Consider the following 11,778-nt stretch of genomic DNA (forward strand, 5'->3'; position numbering starts at 1 on the left):
CCCATCTCTACAGATAATTTAGAAATTAGCCAGGTATGGTGGCATGTGCCTATAGTTCCAGCTACTCAGGAGGCTGAGGCAGGAGGATTGCTTGAGCCCAGGAGTTTGAGGCTGCAGTGAGCTGTGGTGATCCCACTGCACTCTAGCCTTGGTGACAGAGTGAGACCCTGTCCCTAAAAAAAAAAAAAATCATATATATATATATATATACATATATATATATACACATATATATATATGGATAAATCTTCATGACCTTGGAATTTCCAATAGATTCTCAGATATGGCACCAAAATCAATAAAAGAAAAAAGAAACGTACACTGGACTTGATCAAACCTAAAAAGCTCCAAAGGACACTATCAAACAGTGAACAGACAGCTCACAGGATGGGAGGAAGTATTTGCAAGTCACACATCTGATAAGGTATTTGTACCTAGAATATATAAAGAATTCTTAAACTTGATAATTAAAAGACAAATTACCCAACTAAAAAATGGGCAAAGGATATGAATAGACATTTCTCCAAAGAAGATATGCAAATAGCCAATAAGCACATGAAACGATGCTCATTATCGTTAGTCATCAGGGAAATGCAAATCAATCCACCATGAGAGGCCACTTCACACCTGCCAGGATGGCTGCAGTCAAAAAGTCAGGCAATCGCACGTTTTGGATGAGGATGAGGAGAAACTGGAACCCTCCCGTGCTGGTGGTGGGAATGTAAAGTGGTGCAGCTATTTGGGAAAACAGTCTGGCAGTTCCTCAAAAAGTTACACGTAGGATGAACATTTGACCCACCCCTAGACACATACCCAAGAGAAATGTAAACGTCTGCCCACACAAAAACATGTACGTGAATGTTCATAGCAGCATTATTCATAATACCCCAAAAGTGGAAGCAACTCAAATTCCCACCGACTGGTGACTGGCTAGGAAAAGCACAGCACACCCATGCAGGGGAACGGTACTCGGCCACAAAAAGGAATGAAGCACTGACATGAACCTTCAGAACATGACGCTGAGTGGCAGAAGCCAGACACGGAAGGTCACATGTCCTGTGGCTGCATCTGTATGACATGTCCAGAGCAGGCGACTCCCTGGGAATAGAAAGCAGATTGGGGGTTGCCATGGGACCTAGACAAGCTTGAAATAAAAGGATGGTGCTGGCAGTCACCGAGTAATAAACACCAGATCTATCCTCCCACCTTCTACAACTAAAAACAAATGAAATACGTGAAACGGTCGTCAGTTCAGGAGAGTAATGCCTGAGGGAGGGAAACAAATGCGGTGAGATGAAGTGTGTGGTGGCAGCCATGGAGAATGTCTCCGTCAGACTCAGCAGTCGACTCAACACGGTCAAGAAAGGACCCATGAACTTGAAGCTAGGTCGGCAGCAACTACCCAGACTAGGACACAGGAGGTGAGGCGGAGGAAGAGGAGGAGACAGTGAGGAGAACAACGATGATGACGATGGTTTTAAAAACACCTGGAACAATGTAAATCATCTAACCTAAGTCCAACTGAAATCACAGAAAGAAAAAGACAGAGGGGTAACCATGGTGACCACTGAGGTATGTGAAGAGATAACAGCTGAGAATTTTACAAAACTATCGAAAGACATCAAGTCACAGAACCAAAAAGATCAGAGAACCCCTAAGCAAGATTTTTTTTAGGATACATCATATTCAAACTCCTCAAAAATAAAGAGAAAGATAAAATCTTAAAGGCAGCCAGAAAAATTAAGGAAAAAAGATAAGAATGACAGCAGATTTCTCGTCAGAAACTATATCATCCAGAGGATGATGAAGTGTCCTCGTTAAAGTGCTGAGAGAAACATAACTGTCAGCACAGAATTCCACCCGCAGGAGGAAATATCTTTCATAAATGAAAGCAAATGTTTTAATTTCAGAAAAAATAAATCTGAGATAATTATCAGTAGACTTGCGCTCCAAGACATTAAGGGGAATTTTTCAAGTAGAAGGATATGAAAACAGAAACTTGGATCTACATAGAGAAATGAAGAACTCTGGAAATTGTTAAAATAAAAGCAAGTGATTAAGAGAACTTTTTAAGCACTCAGAAATATTTAATATCTAAAGCAAAAATAGAAGCAAAGGATTGTGGGTTTATAGCATACGTAAAAGTGAGTGTATGACAATAGTGTAACAGACGGGAGATGATAAAGTTTTTATCACTTACAGGTGAAGTGATATATTATTTTCAGGTAGACTTTGAAAAATTAAAGATGTACATACATTGTAAATCCTAGGCCAGCCAATAAAACATCATTAACTGTTGTTTAATACGAGTATGATAACAACGTATTGTGGGCTTTATAACACACGTAGAAACGTATGAGAAAAACAGCACAAACGTGAGGGTGGAAGAAATTTTTACCCACATCTCTTTGACCAAACCAACCGCACCTGTCAATGAGGAGAATGTCTGTCTCACAGGATTACGAAGAGAACTACATGAGATCACACATGTGCAGTATCAAGCTCAGCACCTGACACGCAGTAAGTGCTTGGTAAACATTTGTTGAATGAGTGACTGGTTCCGTACCACACATTCATTCACTGTAAGACAAAGCAGAGACTCCACAAAGCTTTCCTAACCAGGCTCATGGGGACGGCAGTGAACTGCCAGCCAGCTCTGCCTCTTCAAGTCCTGGTCTGAGAAATAATCTATAATCAATTTCACTGCCCGAGACTCAGTCCACCTCCCGGGAGCTCGTCAGTGAGGCAGACAGAGCTTAGTGAGCAATGGCAGTCAGGAAAAATAAACTCACCTGCAGAAAAGGACAAGGAGAACCACAAACAGCTTATGTTCAGAAACGGACTGTGTTAATCTCCTCAACATCTGCCATGCACATTTATCCCATGATGAGCATTTGCACTTCTGTGTCTGACCTCGGGAAGACCCTGAGAAGTCTGGCTGGTTTGAAGATGAATGTGAAACCACACACAAAGTCCACGGTGAGACAGCCAATAAATATTCTCCAATCTGCCCCTGACACGTAAACATCTCCATGAATCTTAATGGCTTTCCGCCCCAGTCCTAGGCTAGGGGCAGCCAGCACAGTCCACAGAGAGATGTTTAAATGGGACGAGAGTCAATGGAATTCCTCATTTTCCGTTTCACGCAGGAGAAATGAGATCCGCCTCAGACAGAAAGGTGGGCTGCTTGAGCCAAGGGGGCAGGCGGGGAAGCCCAGGGCACGTCAGGGAGGGGCCGATGGACCCTCAAGGCTGGCACGTTGGACATCCCATGCCCGAGGCTATCCCTGCAGGCCACCGTTGTGCTCCAGCAATTTCCGCACCAACCAGTTGTGCACAGATGCAGCCGGGCGCCCTGCCTCTGCGCTGCGTACCCCTGCGTCCTGCCCCGCTTCTGGGCCACCTTCTCGTGCGAAGCCCACGGAAGCCCATCAGCCACAGAAGTGCCACAGACGCGTCACCTTGTGGGTGGGACAGCACTTCACCACCCATGGGCAACCCCCGCCTCTCCTGTCTCCAGCAGGCAACTTCCCGGGTGTAATCTCCGCATGTCCTCAGAAAGTCCCCAATAGAGTCCCACCTGCCTGCCACCGAGAGCCAGAGTCAACTCACCTCGTGCCACTTCCCCCGAGAGACCGTTTTGCTGGAGGACCAACTTGCAGAATTTATCAAATTTAACAGCTCACCAAAAATGTGTTTATCTTAGCTCTTTATAATGTGTATGGAGATTTCTATTGGATAGGAGGGTTTTTAATAGATTTTGAAGGTGTCTACAAAGTTTTGGTAGCTGATTTTTATTTTGTCTTCCTCATAGCATTTTCCCCAGCAAAGGGGGAAACGTATACAGGTGATTCAGCACACAGAGTGGCCTGAGCTGCCGACCCTGGGCAGGGGCACAGGGAGACGAAGCCCAGCCCCCGGGCTCCACATCCCGCTGGCAGCCCCCACAAGCCCTTCAAGGGTGGAGCCTGTGCTCTGGTATCAGCCCTGATACCTAACGGCTGTGGGGCCTTGAACAGGTAACTTCCACTTCCACGACCTCCTCTGTAACCGGGGTGACACCACCCACCCTCGGGGATTATAAGGGTGAAATAAGACGCCCCACACTTAGCCCCCAGTGCAGCAGGAGCCCGATACCCGTGGGATGCTGCTGTTACTACTGTGGCCGCAAATATTGCCTGGGACCTCCTGTAAGCCTGAGGAAATTGCTGGAAGATGCAAGAGTCCTCTCAGCCAGAGACCTGCTCATTTTCAAGAGACGACATGTGGGTGGATCTCTCCTCTGTACCGTCTCCACCCCAGCACCAGACCAAGCACCAAGGGCACACAGGCTCCGACACGGCCACCAGAGCCTTCCAGCCCGAGGCAGGGGCAGCGCCCAGAGCAGCCTCCGCAAGAACAGGAGCCTTCCCAGGTGGAGACGGGGCAGGGACGGCTCTCCCAGCAGAGGGTGAACAGGACAGAGACAGGAAGCTGGAAGCACAAGCCACAAATGGACCCATCTGGCTAGAATATGGGGCGCAGGAAAGGCCTGGCTGTTTGACTTTAGGCCAGTCGGGCGCCCCCTGAGCCTCAGTCTCCCACCTGTCAGGTGTGAAGCTGAATTCAGTTCATGCGTGTAGAACGCCTGGCAAACACGGAACAGTGACTAGCAACTGCCATTATTGTTGGCGTTCAAAAATACCAGTCCAGTTTCCTTCCTCTTCCATCACAGAAAAGCAAAACGTTCAGATCTAGTGATTAATACCTACAGCAGAGAAGCCCCGCTAGCTCATCCTTTTGAACCGTCTTCCTAACACTTCCCAGCGTGTAAGAAACCATCCTGCCGCCCTCTGGGTGGCATGGAGTGAGCAGCTCCAGCTCTCGCTCGATCCAAGATACTCTCCTGCAGGAACGTGATGTGTGCACCAGTCAAATAGCGTTTCCTGACAAATTATCCCGGGACTTAGCAGTTTCAAACAAGCGTTTATTATCTCACATGGTTTCTGAGAGTCGGGAATCCGGGAGCAGCTTACCTGGGTGGCTCTGCCCCGGCTCTCTCCTGAGGCTGCAGCCAAGTGGACGGCCAGGGCTGCCGCCGGCCAAAGGCTTGCCTGGGGCGGAGGAGCTGCTGCCAAGCTGACCCCCACGGCTGTCGAGGTTTCCGTGGTTTCCGTCCCTGGAGATGCATCAGTTCCGCAGATTCTATGGGCCACACAGAGCAACCTGGGGGTGGGAGAGGGGCTATGCAAGGGCATGGGTTCCCGAGGGTGCCACCTCTTGTCCCAGAGGCAGTTCTGGAGGCTGCCACACGTCTGAGATCAGTTCCCAAGGACACCTGCCACCCAGGAGCACAGATGGGCGCAGCCTCATCTTCCTCGGGCGCGTCTTCGAGTGGCTGTCATCAGTTAGGGTCAAGAGCCGGGATGGCAGCTCCTGCCACGGACAGGAAGGCTGTGGCCTGACAGTCCCTGGGAGGCTGGCACGTATGTTCTCACCGGCTGCAAGACAACTGGCGGCAAATACCCGAGGCATTAACGCCTCCCCACGGCAGGGCAGGCAGTTGTATCAGCACACGAGCAGGCTGGACTGACGCACATTTCAGAAACTCAACCGAGAACCGGTGCTGGCGAGCCGTTTCAGATGGGCTGAGATTTTGTTTAAAAAGGAAGAATGTGAGATGCACAGGCAGGTGCTTCCTGCGCCAGACCTGGCTGTAATCAGCTTCTCTCTCACCTGGAAGGACAAAAACTAAAGGGAAACTTGGAAACCCCGAGCAAACTTCACATGGAGTGGTTTGAGGGAGTGGGAAGGAAAGTAACTATTTTAACAGGAAAAAACGATGAAGTGATAATCTTTTTGCTTTTAATCTTTTCATGTTTCCAAGGGTAGAAAATTACAGTCTCTGGCTCTCCTCCAAGCAAGCCCCTAAACCAGTGCCCTGTGGCCCCCCAGGGATCTAGAAGGAGGCCCAGGGACTCAGGTAGGAAGGGGCGGTTCCAGGGCCCAGGCCCACCCAGGCTCCTGCACATGTCTCATCCCAGCTCTCGGCCCCACCCGACCAAGGCCAGAGCTCAGGGCACCCACTGGCCCATCCTGCCCCACCTGCCCAGGCAGAACAGCCCCCGGGAGATGCCCAGCAACACCAAGGGCTCAGCATTTCTCCTTGCGTACTCACGGACGCCTCAGAGCCACCACACAGAAGGGCAGGACACAGCAGAGTCGGGACGGGTGAGCACCTGGGCATCGGCGAGGTGGCCTCAGCGCCATGGGCCAGCGCCAGGAGCTGGCGCTCTCTTCCCGAGGCTCAGCCGAAGGCGCGTCCCATTCAGTTCCTGCGGATGAGAAAGCTCACGGGGCCACTCACAGGTGGCTTCTCCAGCACCCGGGGCACCGTGGCCGCCAGGGTGAGACCAGCCGGGGGCCTGCACCCTCCGAGCTCACACCCTGGTGCAGGGAGACACCAGGACACAAGGTGCACATGCAAGAGAAACGCACAGGCTTATCTCAGGTACTCTGTTGTAGCAAAAAAAAAAAACAAACAAAAAAGAAATGTACAGACAGTCCCGCTTACCAGCTTTTGACTTTATGAGGGTGCAAAAGCGATACATGTTCAGTAGAAACTGCACTTGGAGTTTTGAATTCCGATCTGTTCCCAGGCCAGCAATACGCAGCGTGACACTCCAGCAATGCTGGTCACGTGGTCTCGAGGACAAACCGAGATGCTTAACACCTCCCTGAACACACCACACCTGCTCAGCCATCAGTGTCCACGTCCGGCGCCTCCCACCTGCGAGTCTGAGCCCACCAGAAAGAGGAGCTGGTGGCCCTGCAGCAGCTCACCACCTGGAGATTAATTCTGGCTCAAGGCTTCCAACATGCTCTGGGCCAGCGTGCTCGCAGCCGGGCACGTCACGGTGAGGACCCGCACCACACTCTGCGCGTGCAGTAGTCAGTAAGTGACACGGATATTCAACACTTCAGTATAAAACAGGTTTTGTGTTCGATGACTGTGTCCAGCTGTAGGCTCGTGCAAATGCTCTCACACTAGCCGGGGGGGCTATCTGGGGACCGAGGCTTCCAGGCTGAGATGGCAGAGGTGGGCATGTGCCTAGGGGTGAGGAACATCCAGCAGGGCTAGGGGGCACAGGGGACTGCAGGGCCAGTGACCCATGGTGGGGACTGTGGCTCTCACTCTGAGTGTCGCAGATATAATAGTAATCTGTGGTGGGGGTCGAGGTGTGAGCAGGGAGGCCAGTAAGGAAGCTTTGGACCCTGCCAACCTCAGCAGTGACCTGCAGAAACAAACACAGTGGAGTCACTGGCACATCCTGGTCTCTGCAACAGCCTTCAAACCCTCCATCAAGCTGCTTCCCACTGCACAAACCTCAGCCATTTATCTCACGCCAGGAATCTGGTCTTTAAACAAGCTGGTGTTCAAAGACTGTCAACATGTGTATCTTCTGCAATATAACATCTCTTGTCTGCATCAGGTTTAGTGACTTTGTTAAACAAACACATACATGGGACTTAGCATGAACCGTCCACTGTTCTAGGGACTCGCTCACTTAACCTACCTAACAGCCCCGTGAGGCTGGTGTTATCATTAGCTCCATTTTACAAAAGAGGAATCAAGGCTCAGAAGGGTTAAATAATGTACCTGAAGCCTCACATCAGGGGAACAGCAGAGCTGGGATTTGAACCAGGCAGAATGGTTTTGAAGTCCATGCCATTAAGCACTTTGCAGTGGTGTCCTATCCGATCATCATGCCCACATGCCTGGTGGGGTGACCACTTGGGTTTGTGTCTTATGAGCTCTGCTAAACTGTGAGCTCCTTAAGGGGAGAAAGCCTTCATCTCTCCCTTATACCTCCCATAGTGTGAGCCACATAGCAGGCCACTGAGTAAGTATGTGGGTGGATAGGAGGTGGACAGGTGTGTGGATAAACGGATGTATGGGAGAATGGATGGACAGACGGGTGGATGGATAGGTAGGTAGATGGGTGGATGGGTAGGTGGTACATCAGTGGGTGGCTAGGTGGGTGGCTAGTTGGATGGAAGTGTGTGAGGGTGGATGAATGGATGGTAAACAGGCGGTCGAGTGAATGGATGGGTGGGTACATGCGTGGCTGGATGGTAGATGGATGAGTGTATGGGTGGATGGGAGTGTGGGTGGGTGGATAGATGAATGAATGGTTGAGTGCATGGGTGGGTGGATGGATGGGTGGTGGGTGGATGGATGGGTGGGCAGAAGGGAGTGTGGGTAGGTGAATGGATGGATGGGTGGATGGGTGGGTGGAGAGATGAATGAATGGTTGAGTGCATGGGTGGGTGGATGGATGGGTGGTGAATAGACAGATGGGTGGGCAGAAGGATGTGTGGGTAGGTGAATGGATGGGTGGGTGGATGGGTGGGTAGGTGGACAGATTAGCAAATGGAGGAATAGGATTATAGTTCTGAGTGTAAGAAGTCCAAATCCTTAAAGGAGAACTGCTGGAAGTTTCCACATGTTTTCCTTCTGCAGACTTTGACAAACGTTCCACAGAAGAATGAAGTTCAGCTGTAAAATACCTCTTCTTTTCCTGAGGAAAAACAGCACCTCTTTTTTCTTTCTTGCAAGTGACGCAAAACATCTCACATGGCCCCAAACAGATCTGTCACCTAAGGGTCAGGAGCTGGGACCTTCAACAAACACATACATCATTAAAAGTTCCCCTGAAATTAATGTTACCACTGTTTCGTGACCGTGAATAAAGCATTAAACAAACACTGAGATGGGGAGAGCTCGTTACCCCAGGCTGTTAAGTGGCTCGGGGAGGGGGCAGCCACATTTAAAGCCAATTAAGACACCTCACCCTGGCTGTCAGAGGCACACCAGGGACTGAGACGTCCCCCAGCACATAGTAGGCACCTCGTAAAACGAGTAAAACAGATCAGCAGGGTCAGGTTTGCAGGCTCCACCAATGGCGCCCTGTCCAGGGTCCCAACATCACCTTCCCCAGGCCGAGTGTGACACAGACTGCAGCACTGAGTCCAGGACGATTCGTGAACACACAGAACAGATCTTTGACACCAGTGACAAATACCAATGACCTAGTCACCTGTTTCTATTTAACGAACACTTGCATAGAGCTTTCCTGCCAGGTGCTGTTGAAAGTGCTTTATAATTATTAACTTGTTTAATCATCATGTCAGCCTTCTAAGGGGGGGACATTACTGCCCCACTTTGAGGACGAGGACACCGAGGTATGGAGATGGACACACGTCAAACTGTGGAACAGGGTTTGGATCAGACCACTGAGCTGAGCGGCCACATCTGCAACCGTCCTGTCTCCCACCCTCACGTCAGGCCCACAGGGCCCAGAGCACAGCGGGGGCTCATTCGGAACAGGCTGGAGGAGGAACGTGCTCAGGAGACCAGAGGCCGTCGACTCTGTGGCAGAGCCCGGCCAGCACCCCGCAGGTGCTGGGTTAGCCTTTGCTGCCTGGTGCCCCAACCCCCACATGGACGGGATCCCACGGGATGGGGCAGCTGGGACAGAGCCCATGCTGCAGGCTCTGGGAGCCCTGGGGCCTCCTCTGAGCAATCCTAGAATGTGCTGCCTTCTCAGGGCCTGGTGGGGGCCTCCTGCCGGCCCTCTGCCCCCCGCACCTCTTCTGCCTCATCTCGGATGTTGACTACTTTTGCTCCTGCCTCTGGCATCTGATTCTACTTTGGGCGAGCCACTCTGCCACCCATTCTCAGCCCTCACATCGAGGACAAGATGACCCCATCCCCATCTTTAGGAATACTGTAGGGGTTTGAAATGTGTGCCCTGATTCTTTAACACTCCTGCCGTCAACAGGGTGGTCTATGTCCATTGGATTTGGTAGGAGTGATGCCAGGCCAGCTCTGGGACCAGCCCAACAGCTTCTGCCTCCTGTCTTTCGGGACACTCACTCTGGGAACCCAGCTGCCATGCTCAGAGGCCACCTGGGCCACCTGTGGAGAGACCCACATGGAAGGAGAGCTGTGGCCGAGCTCTAGGCAGCTGCAGGTGCAGCAGGGTTTACTGCTATTGCACGGCCAGCTGACAAGGAACAGATTCCCAGTGATGTCACACTGTTTGCACAGCTACATCACTGTCGTGTCCCAGATCCGCAGCTACAGCTGCCCCAGACAGATGTTGGACTCGATGTTGTGACAAAGGAGGACATATCCCTGTGACACTGTAGCTTGCTGAGTCCTGGGTCTAATCCCCTTCTCATCCTGTCTGTGGGAAAGTGAAAGGACCCAACTCGCTGCTCTCCCATGGGGCTCAGCCCCCGGCAAGAAAAGAGCTGTTGGGGCAAATGGCACCTGTTCTCCGTTTCTATAATTTCATCATTTCAAAGGTTTTTTGGGACAACTGGATATTCACATGCAAAAGAGTGAAGCCGGACCCCCTACCTTATACCATATACACACTGAAATTGAACTCAGAATAAATAAAAAACCTAAACGTATGAGCCAAAATTATGAAACTCTTAGAAGAAAACAGGCGCAAACAAACATTTGTGACCTTGGATCAGGCAATAGTATCTTAGATATGACTGTACTACGACTGTACTACCGAAAGCAAGAGCAACCCAGGAGAAAACAGATAACTTATTTCACAAAAATTTAAAACTTTTGTGCTTCAAAGGGCATCACTAAAAAAGTAAAAAGGCAACTCATAGAAGAGAAGAAATTATTTGCAAGTGATATAGCTCATAAGAGTCCAGTACCCTGAATATATACAAGAACGTACACAACTCAACAATAAAGAGACAGACAACCCCATTAAAGTACAACCTATTTGAACAGACATTTCTCCAAAGCAGAAACGCAAACATCCAACAAGCAGGTGGACAGACGCTCACCATCACTAGTTGTTAGGGAACAACTAGTGCAAATCAAAACCGCAGCAAGATGCCACCTCACACCTGCTAGGATGGCTGCGATCAAAATGGCAGATATTAACAAGGGTTGACAAAGATGTGGAGAAATGAAAACCCTCACGCACAGCGGGCGGGAACACAAAATGGTACACCTGCTGCGGGCAACAGCCTGGCAGCTCCTCAAAACAGTAAACGTAGAGTTAGCATATGACCCAGCTATTCTGCTCCCAGGTATACACCCGAAAGAAATGCAAACATTTGTCCACGCAAACACTTGCACGTGAATGTTCACAGCAGCACAATTCACAAGAGCCAAAAGGTGGAAACAACCCACATGCCCATCAACCAACGACTGATAAACAAAACGTAGCACATCCCTACCATGGGATGTTATCCAACCATACAAAGAAAGGAAGTCCTGACACGCGCCTCAACATGGATGGACCTGAAAAACACACTAAGTGAGAGGAGCCAGTCCCAAGACCACATATTGTGCGATGCCACTTGCACGAAATGCCCCGAACAGGCAAATCCACAGAGACAGCAAGGAGCTTCGTCGTTTCCAGGGACCCGGGAAGGAGGGGAAGAAGTGATGGCTTAATGGAGACGGGCTTTCTTTTTACAGTGATGGAAGTGTTCTGGAATTGGTGGTGATGGTTGCACAGCACTGTAAATATATTAAAAACAACTGAATTTTATACTTTTAAAAAAATGAACTTTACAATATGTAAATGATATCTCAGATTTAAAAATTCAATTCACATGGACTGTTATGGTACGTAAAGTGAAAGCTACCTGAAACGGGTGCAAAAACCATCTCGGAGCCCTCGCCCAGGGGCACAGAGATGGGGAACGAGCCCCTCCTGAGTGAAGGGAAACCAGAGGGCATCACTTGTGAGT

Source organism: Lemur catta, chromosome 20 (assembly GCF_020740605.2).
Source record: "Lemur catta isolate mLemCat1 chromosome 20, mLemCat1.pri, whole genome shotgun sequence".
In the NCBI taxonomy this organism is placed as follows: domain Eukaryota; kingdom Metazoa; phylum Chordata; class Mammalia; order Primates; family Lemuridae; genus Lemur; species Lemur catta.